At 43.9% G+C, this 25,434-nt stretch overlaps 1 protein-coding gene across 1 annotated transcript in view; it reads left to right on the top strand.

Moving 5' to 3' along the window:
* LOC311095130 (uncharacterized protein) overlaps positions 1-25,434 on the top strand; it is a 467,684-nt gene that overhangs the window by 204,420 nt on the left and 237,830 nt on the right. The gene's annotated exons all lie outside the window — the stretch shown is intronic.

The following is a 25,434-nucleotide window of genomic DNA, read 5'->3' as shown; positions in this document are numbered from 1 at the left end:
CATCCAGCACAAGTGAATCGTATCGCGAGAAGAGAAGGATTTCTTAAAGGGGCCACAAACATTTTAATGCAAAATAGAAACAAGGTATATTTACACTACTACTAGGCCAGAATAATAAAAAAGTTACTTACACACAATGTCGTCATTATCAGCATCATGTCAATTGATCTAAGCAAGTTTAGTTTAGTTTAGTTGAGTTTATTAAAATCCCCATTAGCTGCTGCAAAAGCAGTAGCTATTCTTCCTGGGGTCTATAGACTTCAACAAAAAAAATATTCTTATAACATAAAACAATACATTATACAGACAAAAATGGAGTGCACCCATTCATACATAACAATACAACAGCCTACTAAAAATAAAACAATAAAACAACAGCTCTACATTATTCATTATCACAGTGCACTGCACAGTTACAGCTATACTACTATAGGGTTCATAATTTTCACAATGTTTTCCCTCTCTTCAACCATTCATATAAAAAAAGCAACAAATATAAATAATAACAATTATTCTAATGTAAATAAATAAAGTCTTAATCTTTTACGAAAAGTCATTGCATTCATTCCCAAAATCAAAAACTGCAGAAGAGAATTCCATGCCACCATTGCTCTATACAGCACTGTCCTTTGCATAAGGTTAGTTCGACACGGAGGTAACAAAAAGCGACTCTCTGTTGACTGACGAGTGGAATACTGATGCACAGCACTAAAAAAAGACAGTCTGCTGTATAGTATTTCTGGCATTTTTGTAACAATAATTTTTCTAACAAAGTTAACAATACAATAATTAATCCTACTTTTTACACTTAGCCAAACTAACCTAGTATTCAATTCTCTAACACTAGTCCTGAAAGGGCAACTTCAAACTACCCGAGCTGCTTTATTTTGAGTAAGTAAAAATATATGCACAGAATTAAGAAAATAGTATTTATAGAGATAAATTGTAGCCTATCACAGGGCAAACGTGAATGTTCACGGTACATTTTATGCAAACAACTCTAATCGTAGTTGTAACTCTATATGTACAGTAGGCATAATTCTTGTCATTGCGGCATGAGTCAAATACAATCTTCGGTTCGTGAACAGTTATATTTTGCACAGTGGTTGAGCTCTAGGAGATTGTGATGCTGTTTGCATGGAATGCACATTTTACCTTTGTGGCAAAGCCTGATTGAAATTAATTGTTGAAATAAATGGTTTTGTGTCTTTTTTTTTACATAACATTGGCTATTGCTAATGACACATAGTAACTAATCTAGCTACTTTCATTAAATATATCAATTTAAGCTAAAAATTTAAGAGTCTATAATAAGGCTATACTGAGCCTGATCTATTTATACCAGAGATTTTCTTAGAATGAAGTAAATACCTTTTAGAAAAATGTTACCTGGGGTAAAACTCCGCCTGCCCTGATTTGCATTTGTATAGCTCACAGCATTCTCATTTACATGTTAAAGCCTCCCCTAGAATTAGGGGGAGGGGGGTCATGGGGGGACAACTGCCAAGCAAGGTCCACGTCAATTTCCGACAATTCACGTCAGTTTTCGGTGTTGCCTGCAAATTGCTGTGTGCAGTCGTAAACCTGAACTTCCACGACAATCTACAGTGCCGCTTACTGACAAAAATCCCACTTTTCATGCAGTGTCCATCCCTCCAAAGCCAGTTTAATGCCAAGATATTGTCAATATCGTAGTTGTGCTCTGCCAGGGACAGTTTCTTAGAATAAAAGGCACATGGATGGAGGATAGAAGGCTCACCCTGCCGCTGAGACAAAACAGCTCCTACCCCTGTGATGGAAGCATCAACCTCTACGACGAAGGGGACTTCAGGATTGCGGTGTGTGCAGGTAGGAGCTGTGCAAAAGGCTTCTTTCAACTGATTGAAGGCATTGGTGGTATCGAGATTCCAGGACAAAGACTTTGGCCCGGTGTGAAACAGTGATGTGAGTGATGAACTGAACTTTCAAAAGTTGGCTATAAATCTCTTATAGAAGTTTGAAAATCCCAGGAAGCACTGAAGGTCTTTGACAGATGATGGTTGTGGCCAGTTCTTAACTGCTTGTACCCTCCTCTAATCCAGGGGTTCCCAAACTTTTTAGCCCGCGACCCCCATGATAAATGCACTGCTGCCCCGCGACCCCGCACCTCCCCCACCCCAGGGTCCGAAATTAACTTTTTGGCTCACCTGCCACGGGGACTGGTAGATGAAAACATCCACCAGCCAAGCATTTTTTTTTTTTTACCGGCCAAAATAATAAACAGCCTTTTTTTGTCACATATACATTCATTTCAGTACTTTTAATTGAGATAAGGTAGGCCTATTATGTTGAATACAAACATAAAAAAATGTCCAGAGCAAAATTTAAAATGTATAATAAAAAATAAAAAATCTATATATATATTGATCAAAATGTGAGAAATGTATGAAATATTATTATCATTGGGGTGAAATAAAAAAAATGTTTTGTCAGTTTTGTTACCTGACTCATGTGGAAGGGAAGGCAGAACGTACTCGGTTACTTAACCTCGGTTCCCTGAAAGATAAGGGAACGAGTATTGCGTTGCAAACGCTATGGGAAAACTCCTTTTCTCGAGAAAAGAACGGCCATAGTGCAGCGTAGGAGTATGCACGATCCGCGAGTGCTGAAGATGTTCTGCACGGCTAGATGGGTGCGCGGGCTTTGCTCTCCAACTGCCAGCAGGACACAAATGGACGGCGACCGCTTTTTCCAGTGGCGGGAGCTTTTTCCTCAGCGCCGTCAACAGATAGAGCGTTAACTGTACGTACACACCACCGCCGCCGACTTGAGCTGCAAAGAATCTCTGGTCGTCCTGTCAAGAACACTTGTCAAAAAGTACGGGGAAGCTTGACGCTTGGGCGCTCTGAATAGTGAGTGCGCTCGCGCGGCTGGGGCTCTCACGCGCTCTCTCTCTATCTCTCTCTCTCTGCTCGTTCTTAGAGGCAGAAGAGCGCGTGCGCGCTGAAAATTTCCTATTTTGGTATGAACATTCACCCGCCAGTGTGGCGGATAGCCTTTTGAGATTTACTCGCCGAACAGAAAATCTACCCGGTGTGATCGTACCCTTTTACAGTCTATGGATCGTACGTGCGAAAGGGTTAAATTAATTGCAACAAAAATATATAGGGCCTATATATTTTTTTCCACTTTTTTTTTTTATTTATAGAAATCATCTTTAAAAAAAGAGTTGCGACCCCCACTTTGGGAACCAATGCTCTAATCCATGCTTGCTGATGACAAAGTCGAGGAAGTGAATGGTGTCATGGTGCAGAGATGGGGGACTCGAGTCATATGACTTGACTCGAGTCAGACTTAAGTCGCAAATTTTAGGACTTGAGACTTGCTTGACAAATATTAATAAAAGACTTGACTTGACTTTGACTTGATATTCATGACTTGAGACTTGACTCGGACTTGAGGTAAATGACTCGAAATAACTTGTCTTTTTAAAAATAAATATCTGTATTTGAACGCACCGCAACAATCACGTGACGCAGCAGGAATGCGCGCTGTGTGAACAAAAGCCGTAATAATGCAGTGTCGTAGTGATGACGCTGAAGCGCGGGATCGTTCGCCTGCTGTGAAACGGTACGTAATGCGCAAGTTTATGATCGAATCAGAGAAAAAAAAAATGCACAAGCGTGGTCGCAGCTCATAAGCAAAAGAGTAAGTAAAAAGAAATCGCTAGTTAATACCACTAAAAGATTGTGAAAAGACACCTACACACAAAGAAAAAAAACATACAGATTTTCGAACCGAACCATGCATACACAAATAAACAAAACAAAAATTCAAACTTGCAAGCACAACCATGCACACATGCAAACAAACAATACACTCTTTACACGCACACACATTCACTCACAAATATTAATGAATCAATCACACTCAATCAAACCAATCACACCTCTCTCTCTCTCTCTCTCTCTCTCTCTCTCTCACACACTCACACTCACACACACACACACACACACACAGTCAAACACAACCATGGACATGCAAACAATACACTTTTCACACATACACATGCACACACATTCATTCACAAATATTAATTCACTAGTTCACACTTACAAATAAGTCAGATAGAATAAATGCGTATTTGGCGTGCTGTCCGAGGAGAGGGCTCCGGGCTCGGTATTCGGCCCGAACCCAGAGTACTCCCCCCGTATTCCTGGCTGTAAAAGATTGAGCCAAGAGTGAGGAGTCGGGGTGGTGGAGGGATGCTGGAAAACTGTCAAGGAATATTAGGTGAGTTGACAGAGTGGATATATATATACTTCTTGTCATGCTGATTAGGGTAGACATAATTGTTTGATGACGAGTAGATTGGATTGTTTATTTGAACGTGCTCCTCCCCAACTTTGTTTATAAAACATCATTAAATCACTCACTCACACAGATTAATAATGTACAATAGTCAATCCACCTGATTGACAGGTGTAAGTTTTGTGTCAATTCAATTATTACTGTTTTTTTCTTGTTATTCTTTTGTTAAAAAGGAAAGATCTAACTTGTTGGGATGTGTTCATGTTCCATAAAGGGGATGCCAGTTTGAAGAATGCCATTTGGTGGCATAGGAACCATTATACTTGAATTGTGAATTGTTTAATACCTTTTAATGGTCTTCTGCAATGTTTGAGGCATATTTATTTTTCATGCTTTAATGTTAGCCTAATTTCAGTTACATTTACATTTTAGGCTATGTAGTTTGAAATTTTATTTTTTTTTTATTTTTTTTTATTTTTATTGTAGTAACCACTCAGCTGTATGTGGAAATGCATATTTAAAAAAAAATGTTGCAAATAAAACCATAGTCCACAGCTTATGTAGTTTTAACTTATTTTAATATATAAATTCAGTGATATCATCAAACGTTTGTATGACTTGCCAGTGACTTGTGACCCAAGCTACGACTTGACTTGACTTGCTTGACATAAAGCAGTGACTTGACTTGACTTGACTTGCTTTTCACAAAATTGACTCGGACTTGCTTGAGACTTGAAGGTTAAGACTTGAGACTTACTTGTGACTTGCACATGTGTGACTTACTCCCACCTCTGTTATGGTGTAACTCGCACTTCTTCTCGCTGCAGGTATAGATGGTACTCAGGAAGTTTCTGAAGTACCTGCGTCACGTGATGGCAATGTTCAGCCAGGTTCCAGGAGTGGATTAGTATGTTGTCAATGTGTAGACGTGGAGAAGTGGTGGAGGAACTCCCGGAACACCTCGTTCATGAATCCCTGGAATACGGAGGGTGAGTTGGACAACCCGTATGGCATCACAACATATTCATAGTGGTCAGATGGTGTGTCTGAAGGCGGTTTTCCCATTCTTCACCCTCACGTATCTGGATGAGGTTATATGCGCTCTGCAGGTCCAACTTGGTGAAGATGCGAGCTCCACGTAACTGCTACAGGTTCGCTGTGACCAGAGGAAGAGGGTAACAGTACTTAATGGTCTGTGAGTTGAGGTGTGGTAATAAATGCAGGGCCACAAGCCTCCTTCCTTCTTTCCCATGAAGAAGAAGCTCGAAGCTACAGGGGAAGTTGATGGACGGATGATTTCTTGCTCATGAGCCTCCTTGATGTACTCCTCTAAGGCCTTCTGTTCCAGGATGGACAATGGATATACTTTACCCTTGGGTAAGATCGCCCCTGGCAGCAGGTCGATGGCTCAGTCCCATGGCTGGTGAGGTGGTAACGTGGTCTCTTGCTGCTGGCTGAAAACATCCTGGACCTCCGGGTACTTGAGGGGATCTCCTGTTGATTGGAAATTTCGGGACTCTCAAGGGTGGTGGAGTTGACCACAATAGTTTTTCAAGAAAAGTTTCTTCTGTTGATGCATTGTTTGACGAACAATTTCTGGACAGGCTTTAAGCCGTTCTCAAAACAGTAATCACTACACTGATGAATTTTACCACTAGGTCAAGGGAGATGAAGTTGTCTGCCGATCGAGAGTCAATAAGGGCTTTCACTGAAACAGAACGGCGGGGAGTCATTACTATGACTTCAGTTATTGTTGAGGGGGTAATAGAAGAAGGCAGCTGTGGGCATGGTGGTCGAACTGGACACACTGGTAAGAGATGCCCTTCTGCCTTGAGGATCCTTCGTTGACATTCTGCATTCGACAGGTGGAAGGTATCGATTTGCATGGGTTTAGGTGCTGGAGGGGCAACAGATGGTGAGGGAAATGGAGGATGCAGAGCGGGCTGATCGAGCGTTCAGGCAGCGAGTCACTTGGAGATCCCGATGGAACGTTGAATGAAACTCTCAAATCCTATGACATCTTCATAGATAGCGATCTGTTGACAGTTGTTGGAATTAAGACCTTGACAGTAGGCTGTGATGAAAGCGGTTTTGTTCCAAAGGCTGACGTCAGCTAGTGTAACAAATTGGAGTGCATAGTCTGGATCCACCAACAATGCATTGTGGAATGGACTCAACCGATGTCAGTAATCCAACGCTAGATCCATCTGCAAGTTCACTCTCTGTGCATGATCAACTCTACCATTTACGTCTGGGGGATCTCCCTTTGAGTTGATCATGCACAGAGAGTGAACTTGCAGTTTGACCAAAGACTTATTTGAAGTGGGTGGTGAAAGCCGTCAGCTATTCGCATCCCAGATGGATCTTGCCCACTGTAAAGTCTGTCCTGTCATTCAGGGAAACGCAATTTTCGCTCAATCATTGTGGAAGAGTTGGGGTTGCATCTCGAAAAATAGCGAGCATTGCAACAGAAACCCACTGCATTCCTCCACCTCACCTGAGTAGGTCGCCGGTTGGGCCATGGGACTCTCAGATGCAGAGGGTGAAAATGTGGTGACGGGTGGTTGGAATGATTGATGGAGTGCTTGAAGATGGAGTGCTTGAACCAGTTCAGCAAATGGATCCAGCGGTGGATTACTGACATCGCTTGAATCCAAAAAGAAGAGTGCAACACAAAGGTAACTTCCACAAAGGTTGTTTATTCCAGGTAAGAGCAGGAAACAAGTGATTTAAGCAGGTGAGTGACTGAGTTAAATAAGTAGCAAACACTAATCATGTGAACAACGGTTCTTATATTTGTAGGTGCAGACAGATGTAAACAGGATGGCTGAAGACTGAAGAGGATTAAAGATGGGATTGTGACAGGTAGGTAGTTGGGTGAGTAGTTTGGGTAGGAACCAGACCAGACAAAGCTGAACTGAGAAGTGACTGTTTATATGGTGAGTCCTTGATGAGCTGGTGCTGGTGTTGTTGATCAGAATTCTGGGGATTGGGAACGAGTGGGTGTAGCGGAGATGTCTGGTGCTGAGGATGTGACTGACTCTGTGACACATTAATACTAATTACATAGGTAAATCATGATTATTGGTGGGTTTTTTAGTGCAAATAAAAAAGGCACAATATTATGACAAAAGCAGCAGTGATTTCTGTCATTTTGGCAGAGGTGTCAAAAGTATTCACATTCATTACTCAAGTAAAAGTATAGATACTAGGGTTTAAAAAGACTTCTGTAGAAGTTGAAGTATCAACTCAAGCTTTTTACTCAAGTAAAAGTATAAAAGTATTGGTTTCAAAACTACTTAAAGTATAAAAGTAAAAGTAATGTAAGAAAAAAATGCCATTAAGGACAAAAGCTAAGGCCGCGCCACAGGGGCCTATATAGTGCACTACCCCAGCTCCTCAAAAAAACACATTTTTCTAAAGGCCATATTTGACTATAATTATATTAAAATGTTGATGTTGAAAAATTTGGGATGATGCACTAGGCTACCTGTTTCAGCCGTATATATGCCCATAGAAAATTAATTTTCTAAATAAATAAGCTAAATAAGCGGAGGAATCTGGAAATTAATGGGATAATGTACTAAGGTTTTTAGTCTATATTGACCTTAACAATACGTAAATTAATTAATTCTGTAATGTTACAAATAACTAATAAAGACATGGTGGCAGTTTAACAGAGACTTAACTTTACTCCGCTCATAGTGCAATGCAATAGTGCAATACTGTCTTGTTCCTTGCTTTTTGAAGAAGCCAAACACATGTCTGCATCTTTCATTAAAGTGATATAGTTCACCCAAAACTGAAAATCATTTACTCACCTTTTCAGTCCTGTATGAATTTATTTCTTCTGATGAACACAAAAGAATATATTTTGAAGAATGTCGATAACCAGACAGTGGATGGACCCCATTGACTTCCATAGTAGGAAAAAAAAATACTATGGAAGTCAATGGCTACCATAAACTGTCTGGTTATCAACATTCTTCAAAATATATTCTTTTGTGTTCAGCAGAAGAAAGAAACTGGTTTGAAACAACTCGAGAGTGAGTAAATGATGACGGAATTTTCATTTTTAACTAAGTGAACTAATCATTTAACAGAAATGAACTGTTGGCATATGTTTCACATCAATACTGTCCAGTTTGTCCTGTTGGACACGACACACAGCAATACTGTCAAGTGTCACTTGTGACCATTGCTCTGAGCCATGGTTTCAGTGTCTTAAGAGCACTGAAACTTCTTTCAGTCCAGCTGATGAGACTGGGATGATTTGATCAACAGGCCTCTCATTTCAACAAGACCAGCCTTCAACAGACCAAGCAATGCTATTTTTTCATGTTTTATGGGGACTTTCCCCATAATGATTAGACATAATGATTTTTATACTGTACAAACAAACTGTGTATTCTACCCCCCTATAGACTAACCTTACCTATCAGAAAACTGTCTGCATTTTTACATTTTCAAAAAACAAAAGTCTGATTTATAAGCTGTTTTCTGAAGAAAAGAAAAAAAAAATCCCCAAAAGGACAAGGATTTCAGATATTGACATCTTTGTGGGGATATTTTGACCCTATAATGTAGAGTTGCACACACACACACACACACACACTCTCTCACTCACTCACTCACTCTCTCTCTCTCTCGCTCACGCTCACACACACACACAACACTCACTCTCACACACACACACACACACACACACACTCTCACTCTCTCTCTCTCTCTCTCTCTCGCTCACACACACACACACACACACACACACACACAAACACACACTAACGATTATGTTAGTGTTATGTTACGATTGTCATTATATTGTAAAAACGTCTGTCACCAAATCAATATTTGACGCGATTTGCCCCGTATTCTTGAGCACAGAACTGTTGATTTCTCCCTTGCTTACCGCATCTAGGTTTCCTTAGGACTCGGAGGAGTTTTGGCGCTTCGCACAACCAAATGTGACTACAGCCTCTGTAAAAGAAAACACAAAGCCAATCAGTTTAGCAATGTGTGTTCAGGAGGCGGGACTCAGATCTATTAACCGTTTGTGTAATTGGCCAATTTTTTTTTTAACGACGACAAGCCGGAATGAAAACAAGCCGAAATGAACTAGGAGTAACGAAGCTATTTTTAAAATGTAAGGAGTAGAAAGTACAGATAATTGCGTGAAAATGTAAGGAGTAGAAGTAAAAAGTCGTCTGAAAAATAATTACTCCAGTAAAGTATAGATACCCAAAATTTCTACTTAAGTAATGTAATGAAGAATTTGTACTTCGTTACTTGACACCTCTGACAGAAACTCACCAGAGTTCGCAGAAGTCTCTCAACAGAATCAAATGGAATTCCCTTTGGACTCACGAACATACTTCATAAAACTTATGGAAAGTTTAAACTCTTTTTGTTCAGAAAAACTGATTCAAAAACAGCGCTTCATCACCTCGTGCTCATCAGCTATTCTACATAGAGCCCTGCACGGGCCTCAAATCTAGGCCCGAGCCCGGCCCTGGCCCGAGACGCTCAGGCCCTAGCCCGACCCGTGTCCGACAGCTCATCAGAATTATCAGCCCGAGTCCGACCCGAGCCCGTTTTTTTTTACAGCGGCAGACTGCCATTAAAATATGTCCGTTTTGTTAGTTATGTTTCTTTTCTTTTCATTTCTTTATTAAGTTAATTTAGACAAATGTTTGGAGCATTTAAAAAAAAAATAAAATAATTACCAGCAGCAAGCCGAGCCAACAGCGAGTAAAACATGTTTGATCAATTTAGCCTCTCAAATCAACGCTAATACTTTACTTAGCTACAATAAAATCCATAGATATAAAAACACTTCAAGCATATCACACAGACAGTTAGTTTAATGTTTATTTATTAAACCACAGTGAGTACAATTTTTTGAAATACTGAGGCAGGCTCAGGCTGCTCGCAACAGCGCTCGCAAACGAAATGAGCAGCAGCCTACAATCTAAACAAATTAAATTAAATAAATCAAAAACAAACTTGCAGGTTATCTTACCTCAAAAATGCACCACAGAACATGGCCATTCTTTTTTCCAGTAGTTTCCAACAGTTAAACGAAAATAAAGTCCAATCAAACGAAAAACATCAGTAGTTTCCAACAGTGTAAACGAAAACCAAACGAAAAGTTAGAACAGTCTCTTACAGAGCATCGTGTAGAAAAAGAATAGCATCCACAGTGGAAGATTTTAACCCAGTTAACCCTCTTCTATCACTCGCGATTTTTCTCATATTCTCCATTATTTGCACATGAGGTGAATCGTGGGTCGCGCTGACGGGAAACCTTCTGTGTGTGCGTGCGTGCGTGCGACTGTCATGTCAATCATATGTCAGTGTAATTATAAGATTATGAAAGTTATGAGGTTATTAAACGTCTTTCTATGTTTGTTTTTCTATCGTCGACGTCAACTTCTCATATTTTTTTAATTAATGTCTAAAAATATAAAAAGAAGGATATCCCAAAAAAAGCCCGAGGCCCGGCCCGCATGTGAACTATGACGTGAAAATTGGCCCGAAGCCCGGCCCTAGGGGCGTAAAAAAGTCGGGGCCCGTCGGGCTCGGGCTGAAATGCAGGGCTTTAATTCTACAGTCTTCTTCTCTCTATATTTTCTTCTCAGTCAACTCGTTTGTATAGCGGCCCCTACAGGGAAACTACGGTACTGCATACAACTAAACAGAAATTAAAACAGTGTTAAACTCTAGGGGGTTACAAAAGCATGAACTAATTGTTCCGCATTTGTCAATGAGAGCATATGACGTAATTTATATATATTTTTAAGATGGAAAAATGCAGTTTTACAGATACTAGACACGTGACTTTCAAATGAAAGATTGGTATCAAAGAGCACACCCAGGTTCCTAACCGACGACGAAGACTTAACAGAGCAGCCATCAAGTGTTAGACAGTATTCTAGGTTATTACGTGAGGACGTTTTTTGTCCAATAATTAGAAACTCTGTTTTTTTCAGAATTTAGAAGTAGGAAATTACGAGTCATCCAATTGTTTATATCAGCTATGCATTCTGTTAATTTAGTGAATTGGTAAGTTTCGTTAGGTTTTGAAGAAGTATAGAGCTGAGTATCATCAGCATAACAGTGAAAGCTAATTCCATGTTTCCTAATGATATCTCCTAATGGTAGCATGTACAGAGTGAACAGCATCGGTCCTAGTACTGAGCCTTGTGGTACGCCATACTGAACTTGTGATCGATGAGACATCTCTTCATTTACTGCTACAAATTGATAACGGTCAGATAAGTATGATTTAAACCATGCTAGTGCAATTCCACTAATGCCAACATAGTTTTCTAGTCTATTTAAAAGAATGTTGTGGTCAATGGTGTCAAACGCAGCACTAAGATCGAGTAACACTAATAGAGAGATACAACCATGATCGGATGATAAGAGCAAATCATTTGTGACTCTTATGAGTGCAGTCTCAGTACTATGGTACGGTCTAAATCCTGACTGAAAATCCTCGCAGATATCATTTCTTTCTAGAAAGGAACACAGTTGTGAAGATACTGCTTTTTCTAGTATCTTTGACAGAAAAGGTAGATTCGAGATTGGCCTGTAATTGACTAATTCTGAAGGATCAAGTTGCATTTTTTTAACAAGCGGTTTAATCATAGCCAGCTTAAAGTTTTTTGGTACGTATCCTAGAGACAAAGACGAATTAATGATATTAAGAAGAAGATCTATGACCTCTGGGAGCATCTCTTTCAGTAGCTTAGTCGGTATAGGGTCTAACATACATGTTGTCGATTTAGATGATTTAACGAGTTTAGGAAATTCTTTCTCTTCTATAGCAACGAATGAATCAAATTTTTCCTCAGGGAGACTACAATGCACTGCCTGATGCGATACTGTAGTAGATGGTTGCATAGTTATAATTTTGTCCCTGATATTATCAATCTTATAAGTAAAGAAGTTCATAAAGTCATTACTGCTGTATACTGCTGTATATAGGCTACAGTCTTTCACATAGGCTGATTCTGCTGAATATTCCATTGTAAAATGAGCAGTCGGGTTTTATAGGAAAGATATGTCCGAAATGAAACCCAGGAATGATGGTGAGAATATATTTTAAATATAAAAATATATTACATTAAATATGCGAATGGCACAATGTGAAGGATCTCATTCCTACCAATTGTCAGGTCACGAAACACAGGATCCAATTGCGAATTAAAGTGAAAGTTTATTTAGAACAACAAGGAAACAAGACAGGAAAAGCTGGTGTAGAGTCTCTGGTCAGCAGTTAGGTCCTTGGCAGTGCAGGGGACTGCAGTGGACTGTAATCCAATCCTAGTAGACGGGGACCGCTGAAGGAAACAGTGCTGAACGTCAACCCGGGCAATAATCCAAAACGCAGGCACAGAGAGCAGGAAACAGTCCTTAAAAACAAGAGAACTGGATGGATAAACTGCACAGACAGCGAGACAACAGAGAACCAGTAACAACGATCTGACAATGAACCTGACAAACACAAGACTACATATAGGACCCATAAACGAGACACAAAGCTGACACTGATAGGCAATCAGACCAGAGCAGTACACACAGAATGAACAGACGGACCTGTGAACCGTGACATTACCCCACCCCCTAGAAGCATCACCTGACGCTCCCAGAGCGATTGTAATCATCGATAAGGGAGTGATCCAATATGTCCCGGGCAGGAACCCAACTCCCCAAAGCCGAAAAATAGTACGATTAACTTCTGGATGGCAAGCCACCTTGGAACAATGACCCCACCGGATAATGTTGGACCGCAATCTCTCTGGCACGAACAACCAACCCGGTGGGCATCCGGGCGGAGGCACTACCCCATGTAAAGCTGTGCGGACCTTCAATTCGATCTCCCAAGTTAGCATTGAAACCACACAACTCTGTGGAACGATGGACTCGAGAGAAACTGGGCGTTCTGATTGGTCAAAAATACGAGACAACGTGTCAGATTTGATAGATTTAGAGCCCGGCCCACACACACTTACTCTTCAGGCACAACAGGTTTGCGGTGTGTTCAGGGCAGTGAATCAGAGGAAAGCAGCAGGCCCTGATGGAATTCCTGGGAAGGTGCTCAAGGCCTGTGCTGACCAGCTGTCTACTGTGTTCACCAAATTATTTAACCTCTCCCTGTCTCAAGCCACCGTCCCACACTGCCTAAAATCAGCAATAATAGTCCCCATCCCCAAGTCCACCACCATCAGCAGTCTTAATGACTACAGACCGATTGCACTAACACCTGTGGTGGCAAAATGCTTTGAGAAGCTTGTTCTAAAACACATCAAGGACTGCCTCCCCCACAGCTTCGACCCCTACCAGTTTGCCTACAAGGCTAACAGGTCTACCGAGGATGCTATCTCCACTGCCCTCCACACTGCCTTACAACACCTGGAAAAACCTGGGACATCAGTAAGGATGCTTTTTATTGATTTTAGTTCGGCCTTTAACACTATTATCCCGGACATCCTCGTAACCAAGCTGGCCGACTTGGACTTTTCCCCCACCTTGTGCACCTGGATCAAAGACTTCCTCACCAACCGTCCACAGTCTGTCAGGATTGGCAACAGGAGTTCATCCACCCTGACGCTCAGCACTGGCTCCCCACAGGGCTGTGTGCTGAGCCCCCTCCTGTATACCATTTACACCTCTGACTGCACTCCCAAACACTCCTGCAACACCATAATAAAATTGGCTGATGACACCACTCTCGTAGGACTCATCACCGGAGATGATGACACGGCCTACAGAGACGAGGTCCAGCGACTGATAGCGTAGTGTGATAGGAATAACCTCACAATCAACACTAAAAAGACTAAGGAGGTGGTCATGGACTTCCGCAGGAGCAAAGCTGACCCCCTCCCTCTCTGCATAAAAGGTGACAATGTGGAGAGGGTGTCATCTTTTAAGTTCCTCGGCACCCACATCTCCAGGGACCTGTCGTGGGCTGCCAACACGACTGCCCTAGTTAAAAAGGCCCTCCATTTCTTGAGGGTACTGAGATGGAACAGGCTACAGACCAATCTGTTGGTATCCTTCTATAGAGCCACAATCGAGATTGTGCTGGTGCATGCCATCCCTGTGTGGTACGCTGGCTGTTCATTGGCTGATAGAAGGAGACTACAGAGGGTCACCAGAACCGCGGAGAGGGTGATTGGCTGTCCACTCCTGCCCCTGGACTCCATCGCCAGCTCCAGATGTCTCACCATAGCCAGGTCGATCATAAAAGACCATCATCACCCCGACCATCACCTGTTCACCATGTTGCCCTCGGGGAGGAGGTTTAGATCCCTCAAAAGCAAGACCAACAGGCTGAGGAATAGTTTCTTCCCCTGGGCAGTCAGAACTTTAAATGAAGCAGACCACTGACTGACTTTGCATTCTCACAGTCGTTCTGTTGTGTGTCTGCACGCATGTGTCAATGATTTTTAACAATGATGCTGCTACTGTTGTTTATTTAATTTTCTTTTTATTTATTAACCCCTTTACATGTTTTTATCGTAGATGGTGTTATTGCACCTGGGTGGCCCTGTTTGCAAATTTCATTGTGCAGGAGACTGTCCAATGACAAATAAAACTCTTGAACTTGAACTCTTGAACTTGATGTTCTTGGAACCTGGACGGTAAGAGATGGAAAAATCGAATCGACCGAAAAAAAGTGCCCACCGAGCCTGCCTAGAGTTAAGTCGTTTGGCGGACCTGATGTATTCAAGGTTCTTGTGGTCGGTCCAAACAATGAAAGGTACCCCCGAGCCCTCCAACCAATGACGCCACTCCTCCAAGGCTAACTTGACTGCCAACAACTCTCTATTACTGTTGTAATTGTGTTCGGCTATTTTTCTCATCACAAACGATGAGAAAAATAAGCGCACGGATGAACCTTGCCATCCAGGGAGGAGCGCTGGGAGAGAACCGCACCTACCCACCTCTGACGCGTCGACCTCCACCACAAACTGACAAGAGGGATCAGGGGCGACAAGAATGGGGGCTGAAAATAGTCAACCCTATAGTCTACCGAGCTGGGGACTATTTTCAGGCGCTGCGTCATATCATTACGCCTGCTGCACTCATGGTACGGCAAAGTTTCTTGATTATTACACAGGAATGAGAGTATAGTTCCTAGCCAACTTTTCATTTTCCATCTGTCTTAGTACACGATGTGACTACAGAAGAGTCAAGTTTTAAATATCGAAACTCTTTGGTCATTTTTTTGAGAGAGATGCTAATGGTCTTGTCCGATTCAATGATCTATGCTAAGCTATGCTAAAAGTGGTACCGCCAGACCCGGAGATCGGCTGAATGGATTCGAAAACGGTAAAACTCAACTGTTTAACTCTGGGGGAGTTGTAAAATGAGCCTATTTCCAAAAAAGTGGAGTATCCCTTTAACTAAGCAGGAAGCACTTAGTAAAATAATTGAATGACGCAATTCCACATCACACATATATATATATATATATATATATATATATATATATATATATATATATATACACAGTATATATCGGCATTTACAACACACTTTCAATAAAATAACACATCACAACATCATTGAAAATCACTCTTATTGGTTTTAAGAGTAAATCTAATAATGATGATCCCATCAACACTGAAATAATATAGAAATGCCTAAAACTGTAACTCACCAGAGTTCGTGACTAGGAAGGAAAAAATGAAGAACTCTGTTTCCTTGGAGCATTTCATGTATCACGTAACCTTTTTAAATACAGCGCAAATTAGATGAATTCAACAGAAAAACACAATATTTTGTGAAATACTCAACAGAAATAACCTTTTCCACAGGACAATTCGAACCAGCAATCTCATAAGATGAGCTGTGTCCCAATGTGAAGGCTGCATCCTTTGAAGGACGCATCATGTAGCCTTCGTATGATTTCCTTATTGCGCAACTAGGTGTTCCCGGTCACTGCTCCTGGCGCCTAGCAATGGTGCGAGAGTACAGCTGTGTCCTGATTATTCATTTGATATAATTGAGTGAACAGCTATGGAGCCAGAATTGGCTATTGTCATTTTTATGTGTACATTTTACTGGAAGACATGGTGAGGATGTTTCAGCCCTGGTGCTGCCGGGTCATGTATTTACGGCTTAGCCAAGACCATGGCCAGATAAATTAAGCTGGTTTGCTGCGTCCCAATTCAGAGGCTGCGTCCTGAATTGCCGGATTACACTTTAAATTGTTCAAGTATTGGGTCTTAACTTACGTAAATAATGTAATGATATATGAAAAGAAAACTTAAATAGGCCTCTATATATTCAAAAGTTCCAATGTTCAGTTATATCTTACCTTGATGTGATTTTGTAGGCTGGTGTTTTGTTTTTATTATGTACACAAATGGACCATGGTTAACATATTTACACAGGTTTTCAACCCTGTTTCAATATAAAAGCCAGTTGAATATAAAAAGTCCAGTGCAAATGTTACTCCCGCTCGTCATTGGCAGCTGTCACAGTAGCTAGGCAACAAGAACAATCTTCCGTAGGATAGGCCGGTCCGAGCGCTTCAGATGCACCCTTTGATATGGGACGCAGCTGTAGTTAGAAACAATTTGTTAATATTGTGACAATAGATCTACATTTTGTTACTTTAATTTTCGGAACCACATACTTCGTTAACTATTCACGTATAAATGTGAAGTAACCTACTGAAGTACTTTTGTTAACTCACAGGACAGCAACACTACAAATTTATGTTCTTTTACAATATGAAGCATTGTTTTACAGTACATTACATTAAACTACACAAAAGTATATAGTTTAAATGTAACAAGCTTGAAAATATTCAGAAGTAAAATGCCACATACGCAGTAATGCAGTAGTAGCCATAAAACAGTAGTTATGAAAAGTACTTTTTTCAGAAATATAGACCTACTCTTTCTGAAAAAAATCTCAGTGACACGGCAGCCGTCGATTGAGTCAGCCCTGCAAACCTGTTGGTAGACAACTTAGTGGATAGTGGAACATAGTGGATAGTGGAAATATGCAGTCAACAACTCTGGAGACCGTCCCAGATGATGTCCCACCAGCAGGAGGCCTTACCAGGGTCTCTATTGTGGAGCCCATCCCGGTCCAGCGGCTCCACCAGGGTCTCCCTGCTCAGCTCAATGCAAGTCTACATATTTTTTTCTTATTTTATGTACTGTACATTTAAATGTTTATGTTGATTTTGATATGTTTAACGTATGTTGGAAAAAGTACTTTTATGTAGCCTATAAAACGATTTTATAAAAAAATAATAATAATTTGTTTCATATAGAAATTATGACTGTCATTACAAAAATAAACAATGTCCTGAACAATTCATTCTCTTTTATTTACACATTTAAAGTTGCATAAAAATAAATAATGTACAGATTTTTCTTTCCTTTTAAAAAATAAGAGTGAAAAAGGTTAAACAAGAATATGCAGAAAAAAATATATATTTTTCAATCATTCTCTCTAGAAGAGAAAACAGCCTGTCCATCCTCTCCCTCCTCTCCTGTGCTCTCCTCGCCTCTCTCTGTAGTTGCATGTCTTCTCTGATCAAGTCCAAAAACTCGTCTTCTCTGTCTCGCCGCATTCGTTCTGCTGCTGCTGGTGCTGCTGCCCCTGGCTCTTCCTCACCTTCCACCCCACTGCTGAACTCAGCCCTGGTGTGTCCTCAGGGGTTGAGGCAATGAGGACAGGGGGGTTGGTGCAATACACCTCATCCATGAGGACAAACCAGGGCCAAGTTTCAGCAGTGGGTTTCCTACTCACACCCTCACCTGTCCCAGGACACTTGCAATCCTAAGGCAGAGCAAATTAACCATGGCTTGTTAACAACAACAGCAAAATAAATTTCAGCAAAGATGTGTGTATTAACTTTTTTACTTTGTATTTTTTTTTTTAAGTTGTCACATTTTTTTTCTTTTCTTTTGCCTTTATGGGAGTTACCTTCCCCAGCAGACCCATTTTCTCCAGAATTGCTCTTAAAAAGCAGAAAAGGGTACTTACGAAAAATATTAACACATGGATGCAGTATTAACATTACTGCATTGTTAACACTGTAAAATATGACACATCAGGACATGCATACAAAACACTTCAGAAATCATATTTCTGGATACTCAAATGTGGTTAAAACCTTTGTAGACATAGCTTGCATGACAGCACTACAAATACACATAAAAGTGAAACCCCATTGCCTTATCTAATGCTTTTTTTTTTATTGTTGTGGGCTTTATAGGGTGAGTGATATATCCTATAATACACAAGTGAGACAGACTAGTGCAAATATTACAAATAACGTTAGGTCGTTTAAATAATATTAGCACAAGTTTTGCCTCAAACCACCTGAGAAATGAAGCCACGCAATGGTGACGAAGGAGTTAAGATGAAGTTTATAAGAAAGAAAAACGTCTCGGTTACTAATGTAACCCTCGTTCCCTGAAGGAGGGAACGGGAGACGTAACGTTGACGTGACGACGTAATTGGGATCACTTCAGGGAGCCCTATCAACTTCGAGTGTCTACAGAACGAGCCAATGAACGTTGGCGTGCGTGAATGTGAACGTTATGGCTCCCGTTCCCTCCTTCAGGGAACGAGGGTTACATTAGTAACCGAGACGTTCCCTTTCAGTCTCTCACGTTCGACGCAACGTCGACATGACGACGTAATTGGGATCCCATAGAAAACGCCACAGTTACTGCCACATCCAGCGCCCTACGCAAGACTCTCAGACCCCCAACTGCTGGGGCGGAAGACCTGCGTAGAGGGAGTTCAACTGCTGTTCCATTATATCCCAAACAGAGGAACTCTTGGATAACACTGGGAAAGCGTGCCTTTCCGGGGAAAGGACGGTGCGGAACCACATCCTGCCCGAAGGGCGGTAACATGTGGAGAATACACATATGGACTGGCCGAAGGGGCAGTGCAACATATGGAATGTCACTGGGGTGGCTCCAGCTGAAGGGGGAGACTACACTGGACAGTGACGGCAGAGCAGACTCTGCCGAGGGAAAGACACGGTTCACCGCAGGGAGCTGGTCGTGGAAGAATACACATATGGGATCGCCACAGAGATCACCACAAATGGAACCCAGCCTAGCACAAGTTACATAAGCATAGGAGCACTAGGCCTGGTGTCGGATGCTCCGCAACGTCCAACTGCCGAAGGGGTGCGGAGGAACTCACAGGGTTTGCCAAGTGGGGAACTCGACTGGAGCAAAAAGCGCACGTATCCATTCCGAAGAAGGGAGTGGCGCAGCAAGCCGACACTAGAGCAGGAACTTCGGTGTTACCAGCTGGTTGAAGCGAGCACACAGGAAAAAACCAACTCAACACGTAGGCTATAAAAACCTAGCGAACGTGTTTGGTGTCGCCCAGCCCGCAGCTCTACATATGTTTGTCAGCGAGGTGCCGTGTGCCAGCGCCCAGGAAGAAGCGACACCCCTAGTGGAGTGGGCTTTCAACCCGGGCGGGCAGGGCACGCCTTGGGCTTCGTAAGCCAAGGGCGATGGCATCCACTATCCAGTGGGCCATCCTCTGCTTGGAGACAGCCTTTCCCTTCGCTGGCCTCCCTAACAGACGAAGAGCTGATCTGAGGTCCTGAGGCTTTGCGTTCTGTCCACGTACAGACGCAGAGCGCGAACTGGACAGAGAAAAGCCAGGGCTGGGTCTGCCTCCTCTGAAGGAAGCGCTTGCAGGTTCACTACGTGGTCCCGGAAGGGAGTGGTAGGAACCTTGGGCACGTATCCGGGCCGGGGTCTCAGGATCATGTGAGAGTTATCCGGGCCGAATTCTAGGCACGATTCGTCGACCGAAAATGCATGCAGGTCCCCTAACCTCTTGATAGAGACCAATGCAACCAGGAGTACTGTCTTACAGGACAGGATTTTTAACTCAGCTGATTGCAGAGGCTCAAAGGTTGGTCTCTGAAGTGCCCCAAAAAAACCCCAAGAGGGTATAGAGAGTGTGCGAGGAGGATTCAGTCTCCTCGCTCCCCTCAGGAACCTGACGATCAGGTCGTGCTTTCCCAAAGACTTACCATCAACAGGATCGTGATGTGCAGCAATAGCGGCAACATACACTTTAAGGGTGGAGGGAGACAGCCTTCGCTCCAGCCCTTCTTGCAGGAAGTAAAGCACGGCTCTGATCGAGCAAGATTGGGGGTTCTCCTCATGAGCAGGTTGATGAACAGGTTCCACTTCAATGCATAGAGGCGCCTCGTAGAGGGGGCTCTAGCGGAAGTGATGGTGTCAACTACCGCAGGGGGTAGGTCACCTAGAACCTCCGCGTCCCGTCCAGGGACCAGATATGGAGTTTCCAGAGGTCTGGATGCGGGTGCCATAGGGTGCCCCGTCTCTGAGAGAGCAGGTCCTCTCTCAGAGGGATGGGCCAAGGAGGGGCTGTCGCGAGGAGCACTAGTTCCGGGAACCAGGTCCGGTTGGGCCAGTACGGCGCAATTAGCAAGACCTGCTCCTCGTCCTCCCTGACTTTGCACAAGGTCTGTGCAAAAAGGCTCACTGGGGGAAACACATACTTGCTTAGGCCCCAAGGCCAGCTGTGTGCCAGAGCATCCGTGCCGAGGGTCCACTCGGTCAAGGAATAGAACAACTGGCAGTGAGACGTTTCCGGGGCGGCAAACAGATCTACCTGTGCGGTCCCGAAGCGCCTGAAAATCAGCTGGACCACCTGGGGATGGAGTCGCCATTCTTCTGGTAGCACTTGCTGCCGTGAAAGCTCGTCGGCTGCATGGTTGAGCAGATCCGGAATGTAAATGGCACGAAGCGACCTCAGATGCTTCTGACTCCAGAGGAGGAGATGGTGGGCAAGTTGTGACATGCGGCGGGAGCGTAGACCAGACCCTGGCAGTTGATGTACGCAACGGTCGCAGTGCTGTCCGTACGGACAAGTACATGCTTGCCTAGTAGCAGTATTTTGAAGCGGCTCAGTGTAAGATGTACTGCTAACAACTCGAGGCAGTTCATGTGCCAATGCAGTTGAGGCCCCGTCCACAGGCCTGTAGGTGCATGCCCGTTGTACGTGGCCCCCCAGCCGGTGGCAGAGGCATCCGTGGAGACCACAGAGTGCCTGGACACTTGTTCCAGAGGAACACCTGCCTGCAGGAACGAAGGGTCCGACCACAAGCTGAGAGTTTGGAGACAGTGCAGAGTCACTTGGACCTGGCACGAGCCGCTCTGCCACGCCCATCTCGGGACTCGATCGTGGAGCCAGTGTTGGAGCGGCCTCATATGAAGCAATACGAACGGTGTAACCACGGCTGCAGATGCCATATGCCCCAGGAGCCTCTGAAAAAGTTTCAGTGGTGCCGCTATTCTGTGTCTTAGCGTGCTCACGCAGTTCAACACTGACTGGACACGGGCTTCTGTGAGGCGCGCTGTCATGTTGATCGAGTCCAACTCCATACTGAGAAAAGAGATCCTCTGCCTGGGGGTGAGTTTGCTCTTTTCCCAGTTGACCCGAAGCCCTAGGTGGCTGAGGTGACTGAGCACCATGTTCCTGTGTTCGCACAACTGCTCTCTCGACTGGGCCAGAATAAGCCAGTCGTCGAGGTAGTTGAGGATGCATCACCACGCTCGCACATGGGAGCAATGGCCGCCGACTTTCGTGAAGACGCGGGGCGACAGGGCCTGTCCGAAGGGTAAGACCTTGTACTGATATGCCTGCCCCTCGAACGCAAAGCGAAGAAACGGTCTGTGTCGAGGGAGAATCGAGACATGAAAGTACGCGTCCTTAAGGTCGATCGCTGCAAACCAATCTTGGGGACGGATGCATTTGAAAATGCGTTTCTGCCTAAGCATCTTGAATGGTAGCCTGTGAAGGGACCGGTTCAGGACGCGCAGGTCCAAGATTGGCCGTAACCCACCACCTTTCTTGGGTACAATGAAGTACGGGCTGTAGAAGCCGGTCTTCATATCGGCTGGAGGGACCGGCTCGATCGCGTCCTTCACCAGTAGGACTGCGATCTCTGCCCTGAGCACAGGGGCATTTTCCGCCAGAACACGGGTGAACAGAATGCCCTCGAAAGCAGGGGGGCGCCGGGCGAACTGAATCGCATAGCCGAGTCTGATGGTATGGATGAGCCAGCGAGACAGGCTGGGAAGCGTTAACCAGGCTCCCAGAGACCGAGGAAGCAGGACCAACGGCACCACAGACGTACCCGGGGTGGGACAGCGCAGAGGAATGCAGGGACCTGACTCGGACGGCACACCGGCCCGAAGTGGGGTCTGAGTGTGTGGTGCAGCACATACCTTCTTCCGTCGAAGGGCAGAGTGAGTGTGCGAAGCGTCAGTGCGTCCAGGACACAGCCACTGCTGCCCGCTGGCGATGAAAGAGGGGCTCGGGAGTGACAAGGCATGGTGGCGTCGTCGATTGCCAAGCGCGCCCTCTTGGGGCCCAGAAGTTTCAGAAATTGGTCTTTTTTTGAATATGTGGGAACAAAAAGAAAAGGAAACAAAAGATTCTCCACCCGGCCCTCCACCGGGGGAAGGAGTGGCGCTTTCGCCATCTCCTGAAAAGCAACTTGATCCACCTCTGGGCCGCCCGTCTCAGGGTCATTTGCACCGTCGCTTGCCTCCTGGTTTGGCAGCGGCCTGGACGGGCGGGGTTGGCTTCCTACGGCATGCTGAGGCCTGGATGGTTGCTGCTGCTGGGGCTTAGCGGGAGCGGAGGACGCCGCAGGAGGCCGACCTCGGCCACGAGTAGACGGAGGGTCTGCGGTCGGCGGACGGGTGGGAGCAGTAGTGGTCCACCGGGGCAGGATGTGCCGGATGGCCTCTGTCTGCTTCTGTGTGGCCGAGAACTGTTGGGCAAAGCTCTCGACCGCGTCGCCGAACAACCCAACCTGGGAAAGAGGGGCATCCAGGAACCGCTATTTATCGGTGTCCCTCATATCCGCCAGGTTGAGCCAAAGGTGGCACTCCTGGACCACCAAGGTGGACATCAACTGACCGACTGAACTTGCGGTTTCCTTCGTCGCCCAGAGGGCGAGGTCAGTTGCCACACAGAGATCCTGGAGGAGCTCTGGGTCAGAACCACCCTCGTTCATGTCCATGAGCACCTGGGCCTGGTGGGCCTGGTGGAGCTGTAAGTGCCATGGCATGGAGGGCGGAAGCAGCCTGTCCACAGGCCTTGTAAGCCTTCGCCGTTAGACCGGACGAAAACTTACAGGCCTTGGACGGGAGGCGTGGAATACCCCGCCAAGAGGAGGCAGTCACTACAGGTGAGACCGGGAGTATAAAAGGGCTCCTGTGCAATACATCATCGACTTATTTTCTAAAGGAGACTGTGTGTTTGAAAGTGCAATCTGAGCAGGCAAGTTTATAATATGGCCAGCACTAGCACTGCAAATTTTAAAATGTGTGTTCATCAGTGTTATACTCTCGGTCTCACCTGTAGTGACGTCATGGGCTGCCACCTGCCAATGTCAAGTTCAATGTCTTCCACTTCAACTTAATGTTATAAGAGTTAAGCACAAAATAGATCTCAATGTGTCACTTGCGCTGAAACACCTGAAGTGTGTGCACAGAAAGATGCTTTAGACAGCATGCGATCCTGAATTCAGTTCTCTTTAACTCCGCATTGCAATTGAACGTTCATATATGCACTGAATTACAGCATTTTAAAATATCTGTCTAACCGGGTATTCATGCAGACATAGTTCGTTATCTCTTAACTCTTTCCTCGCCATTGAAGGAATTTTCTAGCTTTCCGTGTTTTCACTGATATACGATAGGGGGCGCTATTTCACATCTTCTGAAAGAGTCAAACCACAGGTGAAGAAGAAGCAGAAACAAGTGATAGAATATTGCTCACTCAAATGTAAAATTATGCGATCATCAGCATTAAACAGCATGTAAATCGAAACTGCCTGATGTTACAGAATGAAATGTCCACCCAGGACGAGCTACAGGACTGTGAAGCTTTGAGGGTGTTAGTAGTATTAACATATACCATGTGTCACTTTTGGGTTAATATTTGATTGATTTATGACCCCTTGTCACTCATGATTGACAGGGAATCCGTGTGTCAAAAACAGGGTCTCTGATTTACGGTGTCGACTGTCGAGCTTGGTGAGATTTGCTTCCTGGTTGACATGTGACCACGTTGTCACACGTTAACCCGCGGAGATGTCTGGTGAGGGGGTATTTTTAAAAGACAAAAACAGATCAAACAGATGTGTCTCTGATTTACAGTGCCAAACTGTCTAGCCATTTGTTGATTGGTATCTGGAGCCTTCCAGTCTGATGGGGAAAAGGTGTTTATCTGGACAGGACGTGGGATGTGTTTGCGACATTATCTGTGGTGCTAGGTGTGTATGTAAATGGCGTTGTAAGGGAACAGCCTACTTTTAACACTTTTGACCATGCGTAGGTACCTGTATAAAAATTGGGGTTTATTTCACCAGTATTCACCCAAGCAGCTTGCATCAGCGTCTCTGTCTCGTCCTCAAACTACAATTTTCCACGCTGCATTTCGTTATTGGAAACGTGCATGTACTTCACAAGAAGATGGACGCCGCTCTTAACAGTAAGTGTTTTTTTATTGTTTAGTAATATTGTTAAGAAACTTGCGAAAGTCACAGTTCTATTGCGTTACTTAAAACAGGTTCTCTACGCTTCAGGTGGTGTGACTGATATGAGTCTTTTCGATATCGTTGAGGAGATTAATTTCCTGAATCAAGCGAGTGGTACGTAATAATTACGTTTTATATTTAAATGTTGATATTGTTTGTATGTGTGTGTGTGCGTGTTTGTGTGTGTGTATGTGTGGGTGTGTGATGCATAAACTTTTTTTTTTTTATAAAACAGGAGGAACTCCGAATCGGAGATCTAGCAATGTGCAGGCTGCATCGCGAGAGAGCGCTGACGTCCTCGTGCGTAAGTGCAGTGTATTCTGCTTCCTAAAACTGAACCGTATGCTGTGTGTGTGTGTGTGTGTGTGTGTGAGAAACACATATGCCTCATATACTGTATTGGCCGTAGGAAAAAACATCGTATCTTCTTTGTATCTCACTCTCTCTCTATATATATCTTCTTTTTTTTTACCAGCCCACCCGAAATGGTGCACTGTCAAAGCATTAGTACATGCAGATCCCCGAGACAACGTGAACATACC

Source organism: Abramis brama (assembly GCF_963993115.1).
Source record: "Abramis brama genome assembly, chromosome: 1".
NCBI lineage: Eukaryota > Metazoa > Chordata > Actinopteri > Cypriniformes > Leuciscidae > Abramis > Abramis brama.
The sequence above is the reverse complement of the archived record's forward strand: the minus strand, read 5'-3'. Positions and strand labels throughout refer to the sequence as shown.